General features: G+C 29.3%; 1 protein-coding gene across 2 annotated transcripts in view; it reads left to right on the top strand.

Moving 5' to 3' along the window:
- Positions 1-17,263, top strand: part of LOC123270930 (terminal nucleotidyltransferase 5C) — a 145,173-nt gene that overhangs the window by 108,074 nt on the left and 19,836 nt on the right. The window contains exon 1 of one of the 2 annotated variants that reach the window (XM_044737114.1): positions 9,847-10,325. The exons of the other annotated variant lie outside the window; for it this stretch is intronic. The gene's annotated coding sequence lies outside the window, so the exon portion shown is untranslated. Of the gene's footprint in view, positions 1-9,846; positions 10,326-17,263 lie in introns of those variants that run through there. 2 annotated transcript variants of the gene reach the window in all.

The raw sequence follows: 17,263 nt of genomic DNA, 5'->3' as shown, positions 1-17,263 counted from the left end.
GGCTCTCAAATTTCTGCCCATGTAGTGTATACTAGTTTTCTTGCGATCCGGTCGAAAGTACGCAAAAAATTGCGTTGAAAAAAATTGATGCCTGCCCCCGAAATTTGCGGCATGAGCGAAGCGAGTGCTGCTGGTCGGGGGGGGGGGGGCAAGCATCAAATACACCTGTCAATAAAGATACTAATTTATAATCTATCATACACGGAAAAAAAAATTTCGTTCTGGTAACGCAACTGTAGAGTTACCACAACTATACACAGTTTACTGTTCGTTGTAGAGTTACAGTAACAAAATGTTATTTAGTTCTGATAACTCAATGTTGTTGAGCTCTCAGACCCAAACGGTATAGTTGGGAGCGATCTACGTTGCGCAGTAGTGGAGTGCGCTGACATATTTCATAACCTTCTAAAATGCCAAACATAATTATTTCGTTACTAATCTATATTATTAAAAATATATGAGGACAATTAAGTTCCCAATTTATTTATTTAAAGAAATAGGTTTTTTTTTGTCAAATTGAATTTCGTTAGAACAGTTTTGTATTTATGGTTTTTCAAGGTTCATTTGCAGTGACTGTTAATTTAATTTATTAGTTGAATATATTGTGATAAGTGATAAGTTATCGTAATACATTAAAAAGACCCTATTTAACACAAAATAAAATTTGTTTTCGTTTATTTATCTTTTCTCGTGCATGTACGGTAGTGATTTTATGTCCAATATTTATTGATATAATTAAGAAAATAAGATAATTTTGTGACGACCATATTTTTATTTTACAAATAATTTTTATTTGTAATATAAGTTCTATTATTATTTTATTTCTATTACAATACTATTCTTATTTGCCATATACAATTATTTTTGGCAATATAAATTCATTCTACCGCATGTATTTATTAAATTATCAATGCTAAATCGTAAAAAAAAATTATTAAGCAGGCTTCCAAAAATTTTTCATAGTCTCAGAACGATCCTGTAGAGTTGTGAGAGGTAAATAACGTTTAGCTCTCAGAGCTCAACGATGTAGAGTTGCAGGAGCTAAACGGTATTGTTACTATAAGAATACGTTAACCTACTGGAACTTTTTACAACTAACTAACTACTATAGAGTTCCTATAGCAAAATTTTTTCCTCCGTGTATTACTACTTTCTTTTGAGAAAAGATCTTAATTTAATTAAATAAATTTAAAGTTATAAATATATTATAAATTAACTCTGATTTTAAGAATAAAAAAAAAAAAAAAAACAGAAAAATGAAATAATGATCGTAAAATGCATAGAAAAAAAAATTAAGAAAAAAATCTGTTTGTGTATTTTTTCAAATAATTATTTGTTCAATAATGAATTTATTTATTTGAGAATATCTATCAGGATAAAAAATATTTCTCGTTTCTTTTGGTAATTTAAATATTAAACAAGTCTCATTTCATTAAAATAAATATTTATTTTCTATAATTAACTTAGTTTCAACCTAAAATCATTGACACGTAACAAGATAGATGAAAATTAAATTAGCCGACATTTGAAACTTTTTATAATTTATTTTATTGATAAATAATTTTTAAGAAATTAAAACAAAAATTTTCACATGTAGAAAATTTCAAAAATTATGCGTGGAATTTTTTAAAAATAGTTTTTTAGTTCTAGTTTTTAATTAATAAAAAAATCAAAAATTGTTGAGTGTCGGTAATTTTCATACAAGACAGATACATTCATAACAATCACAAGTAAGATTAGGCTTATAAACATAAGTTCTAGAGTGAGCGCGACTACTTTCGGGCTTTCTGCTACTATACCGACTTTCGGGCTTTCTGCCGCCTCGAGTCTCGTTGTCAGTGCATGAATGCATTATTTCGGCTCCCCGTCGTAGAGCGCATGCGCGACTCGACCACGGCATAAAAAAGGGTCTTTCTGCCGTGAAATCGCAGCGGGAACCCCGTACTTTCGACCGGCGTAGTAAGAATAGTATATTACACACCTAGGGAAGTAAAGTAAGAAATGTCTCAGATCACATGTAATTGTTGGCCGAGGCGAAGCCGAGGTCAACAAACATGTGATCTGAGGCTTTCTTATTTACTTCCCGTGGAGTGTATACTATTTTTTTGTCCGACGAAGGCGGAAAGCGGCAACTTAGTTTAGCGCAGCGGGACTAAAGTTGTCACTTTCCGCCCGGAGGGCAAAAAAAAATTTTTTGCTCCCGGCGACATAAGTGAGGCACGTGTAATTCCACTCGGCGAGGGAAATAAGACTTTATTCTTTAAAATTGGGGAGGGAAGTGCGTACTTTCGACTAAGGTATAGAGAAAATTTTATTTAAAGAAAAAATTTTTTTTTTGTAAATTTTTACGATGATACATCATAAATAATTTTTTCTGCCCTCCAGGCGGAAAGTGGCAACTTTCGGCCCGCTGCGCTAAACGAAATTGCCGCTTTCCGCCTCTGTCGGACAGAAAAATAGTATACAAACCTATGGCAGGAAAATAATAAATATCTCAGATCACATATATGTCGACCTCGGCTTCGCCTCGGGCAACATATATGTGTTCTGAGACATTTCTCATTTTCTTGCCACAGGTGTGTAATATACTATTTGTTATTTATTACTGACATCAATTGTGAAAATTACGATGCTCACGTCATAAAAATTTATAAGTAAATAATAATTTTTGAATTATAAAAATATAAAAGATAAGATATTGAAAGATTAGTCCTAGACTACGATGTTACCATTGTAATTTTTACTTTAATTTTTTTTCCGTGTAATACTATCAGAAATATGACAAATAATCTAAAAGAAATCAAAAATACATAAACCTGCTCTACTTTTCAAGTGATAGAGCAATTTATTAAAACAATGTAAAGTATTATTTACTAATCAAAGAAAAATTAACAATAAAATATGTTTCAATTATTACCTGCTATTGGTTTGACTTAATGGTACACCTTATAGTGCGAAGCGCGTGAGGCTGTGCTTTATACCCGACTCGTCGAGGTAAGCAATTTTGTGGTCTTCAAATGCCTCTGTCACAACCATATTGCACTTATACAATAATATAAGTAAATGTACACCGAGAAAATACTTGAATTAAACCATTCTTATACTTTCTAAAATCATTTCATGTTGCTATTTAAAAAAAAAAAAAAATGTTTTGACAAAAATTTACGTGGACGTCTTGATGTCACGCCATTTTGTATGTAACCAACGATTACTCCCGAACAAATTGATATTTCGAGACCGGCCTTTTTTTATTAGTTTAAGAATTCGATGAACTGGCGCCGCATTTTATATCAGTAGCCTAGCTTACGTATTTTTTTTTAAATTTAATTTTTATTAAAATTCACTATAATACATACACGGAAAGAAAATTGTATGAAAACATCGTAATTTTTAGTATAGAACATTGCAGTGCCGGGCCAGAACTCAAACATCATAATTTATATGATGCAACATCGTAAATTTCTATCACTCAAATTAAAATGAAGTTTAGGTCACCGAAAAAATAATTCTGTATTACCGAGGAATCGAACCCGGTGTCCTCTCCGCCACAAGCCCAAGGTTTTCCCTTTACGCTATCGGAGGGAATATCTAAACTTTCTGTTCAGTCACATAATAAGACCCTCCGTACAGTAGTTGATCATCTTTCGGTGGTGGCGTCGCAAACTACTGGACTCTGTCTCTCTTTGATTAAAACATATAGTATGCGTTCTTATTCACTTGCTCTTACGGAAAAAAAATTTACTAAATAACATCGTAATTTTCAATAATTCAAATTGTATTCTGTAGACGGCAGCATCGTAAAAATCAAGATACTGAAAGTCTAGTCCTGGATTACGATGTTACTATTGTAATTTTTCATAGGACTTTTTTTCCGTGTACTAGGCTGTGCTAAAATTCAATTTCCGTGAAGAATCTTTTAAAATTGGAATTTTCAGTTCCACTTTTAACAAGAGCTGTGTTAAGGCACTTCTTGAGATATTTAGGATTGAGACATTCGTATTTGATTTCCATAATTTTTTCTGGCCGCTGTGGAGATATCTCACGGTCGGAAGTGCTCAAAAAAAGCTCCTGTTAAAAATTATATGAAAATCAAATAAATCGTCTCAACCCAAAATATCTCAAGAAATGTCCAAACACAGCTCCTGTTAAAAGCGGAACTCAAAATTCCAATTTTAAAAAGTTTTTTACGGAAATTGAATTTTGGCACACCCTAATACACACTTACAAAAACAAACGAACTTTTTTTATTTCTATATGACAAGAAAAACAAGCGCCGATAATTAAAAAAAAAATAAAATAATACTCTGTGAAAAATTACTTGATTATTATTATTTTTTTTTTTTTTTTCAATCAATTACACAATTTATTTTTTTTTTTTTAAATGAACGAGCGTTATAAAGCGTGTACTTTTGGATTTTCCACACTTTTTTTTTTTAGATATATTACACAGTAAAAAATTTTTCGTGAAATTTAACACAAAAATTTGTGTTGATGACTTTTTTTTCACAATTTGTGTTGAATCAACACTCTATTGTGTTGAATCAACATACTAAAATGTTAAATTCTACACTAATATTTTTACACTTAACACAATGACGAAAAATTTTTTTACTGTGTACTTCAAAAGTAATCACTCGTAGAAATTGGAATAACAATTTCGTAACTCCTTTTCCATCGATACTAATTTATCAGTAAAAAAAACCATAATTTTTAATAATATGTTTGCTATAATTATAAATTTAAATGTAAGCAATTTTCAAAAAGAGTTAAATACTAATGTTTGACATAAATATGCCAAAAGAAAAATATGTTAATTCCAAAATATATTCTTAATGTCAACATTTGGTGTTTTAACTCGATACTTACCGTCTCCAATATTTTTATGGTTATGATTATTACGATTATTGGTATTGCAATGCCCATAAATAATATAATGTAACGTAATAAAATTCCTGAACGTCCGGGTGGATCATCCTGTATAAATTGATCGATCAATAGTCGACGTGAAAGTAAAGATACCGATCTCGGTATGTTACTTCCAATACTATTTTTTCCGGGTGAGATTCACTGATGAACGTTATTATACACCACGACCAGCGTAAGTATAATATATAATCGATATAAATGTTAATGTCTATCGACAAGCATTCGCATAAATCCGATTAGATACAATGTTTTAATCAAACACTCATACTTATTTAATTATCCCGGAAGAAAACGCAAGTGTTCTCTGTGTATAAGTGCCTTTTTCTCCACACTGCAAAAATAATCCAAATTATAAGCTATAAATTGAGCTCATTTCTCTCGATATAAATATAACTATAAAAAAAAATATCTTGCATTACATGTCTTCATTCGCATCTTGAAGAATTTAACAGACGCGTCAACAAAAAAACGCTCATAGAGTGGAATAAGAAAATTCATTCCAGCAACAGATGTCTCCTTGATATTTTCACTACTGCTGTCATACATTTTATACGACATACATTATATGACTAGTCTAGTCTGTGCCAATAATAAGTACAAGGAAAAAGAAATTGGCTGTATATTTTTCGCAGTACGATAATGTCAACTGTTTTTGGGACTGTGAAAAATAGTCGCGGTTAATATTTATCATCCGTACCCTCAGCTTGTTTTTGATAAATGGGCAAATACTTACTCGGTTATTCAACTCTATTTCCTTTTCATTTGTATTACATTATATTGGATTGTGGTTATAATATATTTACTGACAAATTTGATAGTATACTATCACTCTTATTAAATTACGCTAAACATTGAGAATTCAAATTAAAAATATTTTAGTATGTTCTTTTTTTAGTTTTAATTTTTGACAAGAGATCATAAGTTGATAATGATCTTTTCATAATAATAAATTTCATCATGTTTAACGTTTGCTTGCCAATGTAATAATTTATTTCTAATTTGTTTGAAGAATAGTAGAAACAATGGAATTTTTATTTGCTATTTTATGAACATTTTTATTGAGAAATAAAATTTCATTCAACAAAATGTCTCTTGTGATATTTGTGGCAATTTTATTTTACTGACGCACATTAATGAAGTAGTGGGGGGTAGTTTGGTAGAAAATCAATATGTCGATTGATTTACAGCTGATCGCTCGGTTTTGACTTTATTTTGTTGATTTTGAAGGGTTAGAACATGTTAAAGGTTTGATATTTGGTAGAATTTTGTTCTGGAGTAATATTAAAATAAAAAAATAAAAATGTATATTATAAGAGAATTTTTGAAAACAAAATTCGGTAATTGTTCAATTCTATAGGGGAAGGACGGGCAAAACGGATATGTTAATTTAAAAATGAAATAACAAATATATATTACAATCATATCCATTCTTAACTTTGGCTAATAATTTTTTGGGTAATTGAAGTTTATAATTAAAGTAAAATAAAAATAATAACAAAGAAATTCTTCTTCGAAATTAAAAAAAAAAAAAGTCAACATTATCCGTTTTGCCCTACCAGGGCGGGCAAAATGAATACTCAGGTCGCGTAAAACGAATACTGATTGGAAAATACATTTCAATCAAAACAATCGTCGCAAAAATATCAACCGCGTCCTGAATATGAAGAAAAAAAATCAAATCTGCATCGTCCTTAACAACATTAAACTAAGTACTGTATACTTACGATTAAAAATTTTTTTTTTTTCCTAAATTTCAATATTTATAAAAAAAATTCCCACAAGTATGCAAAACCAATGCTTTATCGATAACGGTAAGTGTAGTTACATAATAGATTGATAGATTGCTGTCTAAAATGTTTCTATCGACCGACCAGCGATTTAAAACGATTATTCATTTTACCCGCCCTCTCCGTCTTGCCCGTCCGTCCCCTAGTCTGTTTTTTGGCACAAAAATCGAGAAAATATTTTGAAACTTTTTTTTTCTATTTATTTTATTCCAGAAAGAATTTTAGATAATAGTCATGAAAATTTATAAAAATAAATTTTTCAATTATTTTCAAGTTCAAGGCTTCTAATGTCAATATAAAATTTTTTTTTATTGTAAATTGTTTATAAAATATGTTTAAATAAATCCACCTTTTTCTAGTATTATTTCTCTCAGTTCTACGCGAAAAAAAATGTTCGAAAATTTTTATTCTGTCATTTTTGTATCATTTACCAAAATTTTTTGATCTAAAAGTTTATATATTTAAAAATTTTTTAAGAATTATGCAATTTTTGATGACCTTTAAGATAACATATGTTATTGTTTAAAAAAAATTAAAGTATTATTTTTATGGATTTAAGTATTTAATGCCGTGAAACATAACAATTAAAGATTAAAAAAGATTTTTCAATAACTGAGTAAAAAAGTTATCTCGGAAAAACAAACTATTGCATAAAACGAAGTTACATAAAAATAAATAATCTATCGGATAATACCGTAAACTAATAAAAAGAGATGACTTTTCATTGAAGACAGATTACAAGTAATATTTCTTCGAGCTGTAATTGCTTGCTGTAGGACAGTACCAATAGATATTACAACAAACGTTAAATAATAAGAATGATTTAGACGCGTTGACAGTGCAGTGCTGTACTGTGTAGACTGGGTCATATATTCTGTACTATTATAGTGTTACAGAATATCATATCATATATTACATGTGTTAGGCATCAAAGATAATATAGTTTCAAGTGACTAATAGCTCAAAGCTAGAACAGAAGTTTTTTGAGCTCAGAGCTCAAATAAAAAAAAACACATTTTTTGTTTTTTTAACTTCCCGCTAAGAAAAATTGAAAATTTTTAAAAATTCGGAAAGTTATTGGATTTTACTCCGTTTTGTGAAAATCGAGTTTTCATCAGATCTCGACGTTTCGAGGTCCTAGGAAGCTGTCCTGACTATTCCCGCGATGGTGTCCGTGCGGCTGTGTATATGTGTGTGTGTGTGTGTGTGTGTGTGTGTGTGTGTGTGTGTGTGTGTGTGTGTGTGTGTCTGGGGTGGTGTATGTATGTAAAACTCTTATAACTTTTGAACGGCTTAATCGATCGGATCGAAATTAGTGGCGATCTAAAGCATATCATTATCGATTTTGAGAAATCATAAAAATAAAAGTTTTCAAAAATTATTTTTTCGAAATATCTTTTGACTGGCTGCACCGACCAATCTCAAAAACTAATCTGCTCTTAAACTTGAAAAACCACGTCGATTGCCGCCAGTCCCGTCAAAATCGGTTGATTCGTTAGGGAGTTATCGAAAACGAAAAATTAAAAAAAAAAATGTTTTTTTTTTTTTTTTAACTTCGACATTTCGTTTTGGATCGTTTTTTTTGATGAAATAAAATAGTTATTAGAACCCAAAAAACCACGTCGATCGCCGCCTAGAATATGAAAATCGGTTGATTGGTTCGTGACTTATCGTTGTCAAAAAAAGTAGGAAAAAGTGAATTTTTCAAATTTCTCTAAAATTTTCGGTCTGATCAGTTTGTGTTTAAAAGTTAATCACAGGATTCAAAAAACTGCGTTGTATGCTGTCAACCGTGTGAAAATCGGTTTATTCATTCAAAAGTAATTGCAGTTTGAAAATTTAAATAATAGTGTTTTATTAAACTTCTATCAGACTCTTGAGCTCGAAGAGCTTAAAAGCATAGAACAGCTAATTCTTTGAACGCAGAAAGCTCGAAATAACATATAAATTATATTTTTGAGCTCGAAGAGCTCAAAAACATCAAAAGTGCAATTTTATTAAGCGCTCAGATATGGAATTAACGGGAAGTTGCAGGGATGGCCTTTAGAGTCAACCGTTTTCCTAATTTGTTGTTTTTAATTATATTTCTCACAAGCCAATTGGCCGATTTGACGAACTTGGTGGCGTTTGATGCAGTTTTTTTGAGCGCTAACTTAAATAGTTAATTTATTACATTAAAAACGTGTTAAGAAATTTTGAAGTTATTTGGAAAAAAAGACTTTTTTCTAAAATTTTCGACCATTTCTCTTGAACGAATGAATCGATTTTATAGCGATTAAGAACAATTTATGTGGTTTTCCGATTTTAAGAGCTGATTAAATTTTAAAATCGATCCAATCGATCCATTAGCTTAAGAATTAATTAATATCGCAAAAAAAAATTTTTATCAAATTTTATTTTTGAGATTTCTCAAAATTTATCAAGTTGAAGTGATTCAAATTTATATAAAATCTAACGGGGAAAGAATTGTTTCGAATGCCGTCAACCGTGTTTCGATTGATCAAGCTGTTAAAAAGTTATAAGGATAAATACACACACATACGAAAAGACATTCTCATAGGAATAGTCTGAATATTTTCCTAGGATCTCAAAACGTGGAGATCTGATGAGACCTCGATTTTCAAAAACTGGGATGAGACCGATAACTTCCCGATTTTTTTTTAATCATTGATTTTCATAGAGGAAAGTTCAAAATACACTATCATACCTATGTTTTTGGTATAAAATTTAAATACGTATTCAATATATTTTGATATATTTATTTTTTCATATATTCTAAGATGTATTCTTAGAAATTAAATTTCATTTAAAATATATAACAAAATCGGCCAAAAATTAGATATTGAAAATATATATATGAATATGTATATATTAATATATTTTCACAATATTTTTGAAATTTTGACTTTTATATTTTATTTATTAATATTTTTCACACGGTATATATAAGAACTTTAAGCTCTCTATCTCTTTCTGTATCTGTATTAACTATATAATACCAATATACACTTACATTAACTCGGCAAATATAAACACACACACACACATACATAAATTTAAGAGTTTAAAGTAGTGGGAGCCTTCAGTGGGTTAAAATGGAGGGGCGAGACCGGTTGGTACGCGCAGCCGCGCCGGTTTTCCTGTCAGTGTCAATTGATTCGTCGCGGTGTATTGCCGCGTAATTTGAGTGCGCCAAATATTCTGGATAATATATATAAAAAAATAGTTATAAATCAACGAGCCTTTAAACTAAACATTAAGAACTAATTATTATCTACGGTGTCAATTTACTACCACCCAGTCGGTCCCTAAATTATATAAAAACTTTATTTCCTTGTTTATTTTTAATTATTTTATTTAGTTTGCGCCGACACCGGTCTAGAACTTCTCGAAGTTTCCAAGAGATCTCAGTGCAAGTTACGTGTATTTTCAATAAATATTTGTGATTTTAGTTAGTTTTAGTATTACACACAGTATTTTACGAGCGTGAAAGTGTTGGATTTTACAATCTTGTGTTAGTAAAATTATCAGTAAATTGAATACATTGTAATTTTACTTACAATTATAAGAATAGAAATTAATTAGCGAGATAAAGAAACGCATCGACTGGATGTAAGTATTTGATAGATATTTATTGTTATGTCAGGCAATAGATTGCAATAACTGTCACTGATCACCATATGCTATTGTTATTCACGGCACGTTTTTTAAGTTTAAATTCGATGAATTACTCTTGAGGGGAATTCCCGGAATTTTATGTAATCTTTATCTTTAATTTAATCCTTGAAGCATATTATTGTTAAAAAAAAAATGTTTTTTTTCAAGTGAAAGGACCTGTTGATCACTCATGATTCGCGTATGCTAATCTTAGAATCGGCGAGATATTTTGCGATCAAAGAGCACTTTATATTTAGTTCGTTGACCCAAAAAATAAAAAATGTTAATCGATTTATCTGTTGGGTTTTGTTTGCTTATTATTGTTATAAGTTAGGGATATTATTTATTTAATTAATATTATTATTATAAGTGATTTGATAAGTTGATAGATAGTAAGTAGAAAATAATTATATGTAATGAATTGACAGGACTATTATATATTGGGACAGAAGCAAAGTTTGTTTGCAATAAAAATCCAATCCTTAGAGTCCGAGCAGTGATAGCGTGTCTAACGAGTTTTATCTCGACAATAAATTACCGAGCAATGTAACCAGTAACGTAATATTTTTATCACGACTCTGATTACTTGACACTTGGATAGATACGCAAGTTTAAATAAACAACTAATAATATTAATAATATTATTATTTTTATTATTATTATTTGACCGTTTAAAATTTTTATAATAACAATAATAATAATAATAAATTTTGTTTATTCAATTAAAGAACAGAAATATTTTTTGGGATTGAAATTGTTTAAAATTAAATTTTCTAAAAACTGTCACTATTGTTATTATTATTATTATTATTATTATTATAAAATCCAAATTTTGCTAAACAAATTTGAACACCAAAATATTTCTTTGGAGTTCAAATTAACTGAATTTTTTTATCATTGAATATTTTAAATTAAAATTTTCTTAATATAATAATAATAAATTCTTGGAAAATTATCTGTACTAAAAAAAAATCAACTTCACCCAAATAAAAAAATTGTCGAACCAAGAAAATTTCTTGAATTATTTTTCATCGTGACTCAAGAAGAAATTCTTTAAAATGATGTTCTTGGTCCAAAATTTCATTCTATTGAACAAATTAAACAAAATCATTTTATCAGTCTGCTGAACTATTTAAACAAAATTATCGGGAGAGTTCGCGAATTTCAAAACAGCTAGAATGATCGAGAAACTCCGGGAATCCTCGAGTAAGCACGCGTCCACACCCGGTTATTGGCCTGCGTTTCTCACTACACCTATACATACCTACATATAAATGCAAGTGTGTATGTAAGTACTAGCAGCCTACAAGCATACAACAGGGTTACAATACAAACACACGGAAAGCGACCTCTCTTGAGAGGACAAGATGTGGGATGACGGCAGGCAAGAGGATACTGAAAATTTATTGATCGATGCTTGATTTTGCGCGCCGGCAAACTCTTTCGCTGGCAGGACATTAACCTTATCAAGTTAGTTTGTGAGCTATATTTTTCAATTTCATAAAACTTTTAAACCACTTATCGCTGCCGATATATGTTTGAACAATTGTGGAAATTTTTATAAGTGTAATAAATTATTTTTGATTTTCAAGTTATTTATCTTAATATGAAAATAATTATTTAGTGAAAATAAAAATAAAACAACTTCCCGATTTTCGAAAATTTTCAATTTTCTTAACGGGAAGTTAAAAAAAAAAACACAAATAATAAATCAGACAAGTTGTTATTATTTTGTTTTTTTGACAATTAAAAAAATTTATTGATAGCGATTAATGACGCGTCGCTTTATAGATGATAATGATGATTAAAAAGCCATTAATTATTTATTAAAAGTGGTATTTAACGATTAAAAATTTTGTTATTGACAATAAAAGTCAAAGCCTGTTAAATTTTATTATTGAATTATAATAAGACCGCAGTAAACAATTCGAGAAGAAATGTAAATACTTTAAGTAAAAATAAATTTCTCCTTATCCGACACAGTTTTATTTATATCTCAACTCGAAAACCTAAACTTTGAGTTATATTGAGGCTTCACACTCAATTCGACTTAACTAAAATCTCGCCCAAGAATTGTGAGAATAATTCAATACTTTTACTCTCTAGCCGCCTCGGCGAGAATACTGATGTAAAGATTTGTTAATAGTTAATAAGGTTTATTAATTATTAATAAATTATTTTTTAACGTTAGATGATTTTATTAATAATTATTAACGGTTAATCAATCATTAATTAAATAAGATTTATTAATAATTAAAAATATTTATTAACAGTGAAACAATAGTTATTTTTAATAAATGAACAAACTGTTTTCAATTATACTAGTTTATTAACAATTAATAAATTCCTCTATCAGTCTATTGAAGATACATTTAATCATTTAAAATAAAAAATAAAATAAATTGAATCATAAAGATTAGTTCATAACCTCTCCGCTAGGCGATTACAATTCTCGTAATTAGAATTCTATACTTTGAGTATTTAATTTCGGTAAAAAATTTTCAGGGCTCCAGGTTCGAATCTAATACAAAGCTATCTATTATTTGCACTAATAGAAGGATTTATAAATTTTTATTAAACTTCATAAACTGTTAATAAACAATTCTTTGGACATTAAATGAATTAATAAATATTTATCAAATGTTAAGTGATTATTTACAAAATGCGAATTACTAACAGTTGATAAATAATTGTCTATAATTAAGAAGTATAAATTACTATTTAACAAATCATTTATTAAACAAAATATATTATTTGTTAATAAATATTTATCAATTATTAATAAACATTTCTTTAGTGTTGAATAAAAATAATTCCATTAGATCAGAATAATTAATTATTTTCGAATTAAAAAATACAAAAAAAAAAATTAATAATAAAATAACGGTCGTAAAAAGTAACAAAATTTTTTTAACGGCGAAAATAATTATTATATCGTATCTTCATCACAAAAAGTAATTGCATTATTTGTTAAAAAATGATCTTTACATATTGCCGTAAATTATAATTGTCTATAGACATATTTAATCCAAAAAAATTAATTTACTTTTTTGTTAACTATTAATAAATATTTACTAAATGTTTATAAATATTCATTAATTGTCAATAAATTTATTTTTTTTTCAAAAAAAAAAAATTAGGAAAACGGTTGACCCTGAAGGCCATCCCTGCAACTTCCCGCTAATTCCATACTTAGGCGCTTAAAATTGCACCAATGACGTTTTTGAGCTCTTCGAGCTCAAAAATACAATTTATGGGTTATTTTGAGCTCTCCGAGCTCAAAGAGATTGCTTTCTTATGCTTTAAAGCTCTTCGAGCTCAAAAGTCTGATAGAGATTTGATGACACTATTTTTTGAATTTTTAAACCGCAATAACTTTTGAATGAATAAACCGATTTTCACGCGGTTGGCAGCATTCGACGCAGTTTTTTAAGCCTCACAAAGAATCTTAAATTTTGAATTGATCGCGCTAGGAATTTCGGAGTTATTCCAAAAAAAACACTTTTTTCGGTTTTCTTTCGTTCACGATATCTCTCGAACGAATCAACCGATTTTGACCGGACTGGTGGCGATCGACGTGGTTTTTTGAGGTTAAGAGCTGATTAGTTTTTGGAATTGAACCATAAAGCCGTTTAAAAGTTATTCCAAAAAAACCACATTTGAAAAAAATTTTTTTTTCAGTTTTTTTAAGATTTCTCAAAATCTATTGATCTGAATCGGTCCAAATAGTTTTCAAAATCTAAGTTTAGTCAAGCCCTTTCGAATGGCACCAACCGCGATGAAATCGGTCAAGCCGTTCAAAAGTTATAAGCGGTTCACATACTTTCACACACACACACACACACACACACACACACACACACACACACACACACACACACACACACACACACACACACACACACACACACACACACACACACACACACACACACACACACACACACACACACATACAGACACCGTGACAACCTCGCGGGGGTAGTCAGGGAAGCTTCCTGTGACCTTCAAACGTCGAGATCTGATGAAAACTCGATTTTTGCAAAACGGGGTGAAAACAATAACTTCCCGATTTTTGAAAATCTTCGATTTTCTTAGCGGGAAGTTAAAAATAATATTTTTTAATAGTTAAAAAAATATTAAGTTATATTTGATAAATAAATAAATAGTTTCCAAGTACATGAATTTAGCAACAGTTAATAAATTCAATAAATTGTTCTATCAGTATACTTTCACTCTCTAGTGTCTCGGCGGGTATTGAATAACAAAATCTATTGACCGATTTGAATGAACTGGCCTTAAATATTTGAGCGGCAAACTGAATATGGGGTAATTTAATACGAATAATTAATAAGTAATTAACCAACAGAAGAGAACAGGGTGACCTTGTTACAAAAATTGAGGATCGAGGCTGAAGAAATCAAAGTTACTATACTTATCGAATAAATATAAAGCTAATGTTGATTAACTTTACGTTACCTTCGAACGTGTGACCGCATTTTCCCGTTCATCCCGGAATGCGTCCTCGTACTATTACTATGTATATATTTATATATTTGTATATTTGTAGGTATTTATATAGACGTCTCCCAATAGTAGAGTTAAACTAAGTTTAAGCCGACCAATACCACTCACCAGCACATCACATGTGACTCTAATATATACGTACATTTAGTGAAGTATATATTATAAACACCATGAATTTTTTATAATTGCAAATAACAATAGAGTGTGCAAGTTTCCCTTGGCATTAAAAGAGCAACGATATGTAAGCGGTGCTGCCTACCTTCTCGACGCATTTAATATATTGTTTAATATACCGAAAGTGGCCTCCAAGATGTCCCTTGTTCTCTACACTGTGTCCTTCATTATCATTACACATGTGTATTATACTTGGATGTGTACTTAGATACTCTTTCTTAAATATATTTTAATTTATGTAAGATATTATTCCTTTCTTTTGTTGTTTTAATCAATTTTCTGTTAATAGATAGACTTTTATTTTTCAATTTTTTTTTTTGTATAGAAAAAGCTAGAAAAAAAATTTTTTTCATAATTTTCAGAACTATAATCTAAACTAATATTATAAAGAGGAAAGATTTGATTGTTTGTTTGTTTGCATTGAATAGACTTCAAAACTACTGAACCGATTTGAAAAATTCTTTCACTGTTGGGAAGCTACACTATCCCTAGGTGACAGGCTATATTATATGATAATTAATTTTGAAATTTTTGTTAAATACCTGTGCGAAGCTGGGGTGGATTGCTAGTTATTAATAAAATTTCATCTCAAAATACTCATAATTGATATCATAACAATAAGATGTTATAAAAAAAATTAAAAATATCTTTATTTTTTAATTTTTTTTTCAATTCAGTGGTTTTTCGCGGCTTGATATTTTTAAAATAATCGAAACATGTATATATTCATTTTAAAGGAAATTTTATGTCCTATAAGCTCATGAAATTCACATTGTATTATCCTTATTATTATTATTATAAATATAAAAAAAAATTTTTAGGGTCATTCGTAATTTCTAAATTTTATCACATTGAAAAAATGCGAATCAATGACTTGATGTATAAAAAAATAAAAGTATATAAAAATTTCTTGCTACTAAAAATAGATAAATGGTTGCATTGAATACTGTAAAAAATGTAAATAGAGCAAGTCAACCGGACGCAGTGATAAAATAATCAAATGTGGTTTTTATGATAATTATATTTTTTAGTTGAACTATTTAAAATAGTGCATTTACTTAAGAGACGCAAGGTTAAATAGAGTAAAATAAAATAAATTAAAACGAAATAAAAAGACAGTGCAGGTCTTTAGTAATATGTAATATGTTAATGAATTATTTTTCGGTTGACAAATAAAGCATTTTGTTAGGCTCGAAGTTTGCCAACCGTCTATGGAAGCAATGTAATTAATCTTAACTTGTGCTCTAAATATGGCGACCACTTAATGTCAATCCCATACAGGAAAATACGACGGGGCCAGATATGGGCCACACTTGGCGCAATGCTGTCTATCTCTGGCCAATGCTTGTAAACCCACTTTGGCCCAGCCTTGGTAGAAGTCTGGAGTGATAACAGGGTGCCAAGCTTGGTTGCCAAGACTGGCCCAAGCATGATAACCAAGACTGGCCCAAGATTGTTAACCAAGACTGGCCCAAGTTTTTAAGCCAAAGCAAGCCTCGGCTTATTTACCACAATAGAATTTACTAAAAGAAGTAGATTATAAAATATATTTAGAATCTAATTGTTTAATATTAAACCAAATTAGTATTAAGAACCCAATTTCGAATAAATTAAATTCTCTGAAATAAAATAGTAAAATTCTACGAAACGGTTAAATTATTTTGTATAAAATGAGTAGTTTTTAGTTGAAATGATAAAAAAGGAAATTTTTAATTGTCATTGATTTATTTTAATTTTGATGTAGAGCTAACGCAAGTTTAGACGACTTAACTCTTAATTTAGACTTAACTTTCGCTAATTAGAGAAATAAAGTGAAATTCGCATTTGACCTAACTGAGATTCGAACCCGAGCCGTGCGCTTGCCAGACCGATAACTAACCCCTATGCCGTACGACCGATAAATTGATGTATATCTCATCATTCATATGAACTAAATCTATATGGTGACGGAGTGTGATGGTTTATTATTTATATAATTTATGTTATTTAATATTGTGTTTTGATGAAAATTATCTATTTTTTACAAATGTTTAGTAATTAAAAAAAATCAAAAGTCAAATTCTTATATTACTTTAGACTTTGTAAATCATTCTGTATATTTTTAATATCATATTATAAATTTTAATGTTTAAAATTATTAATATTAAAAATTCAACTGTAAATTATTATATTTTAATTTTTTTAAGACCATA

The sequence above is a fragment of the Cotesia glomerata genome, linkage group LG8 (genome assembly GCF_020080835.1).
Source record: "Cotesia glomerata isolate CgM1 linkage group LG8, MPM_Cglom_v2.3, whole genome shotgun sequence".
Lineage (NCBI taxonomy): Eukaryota > Metazoa > Arthropoda > Insecta > Hymenoptera > Braconidae > Cotesia > Cotesia glomerata.
This window is presented reverse-complemented; position numbering and strand designations above follow the sequence as displayed.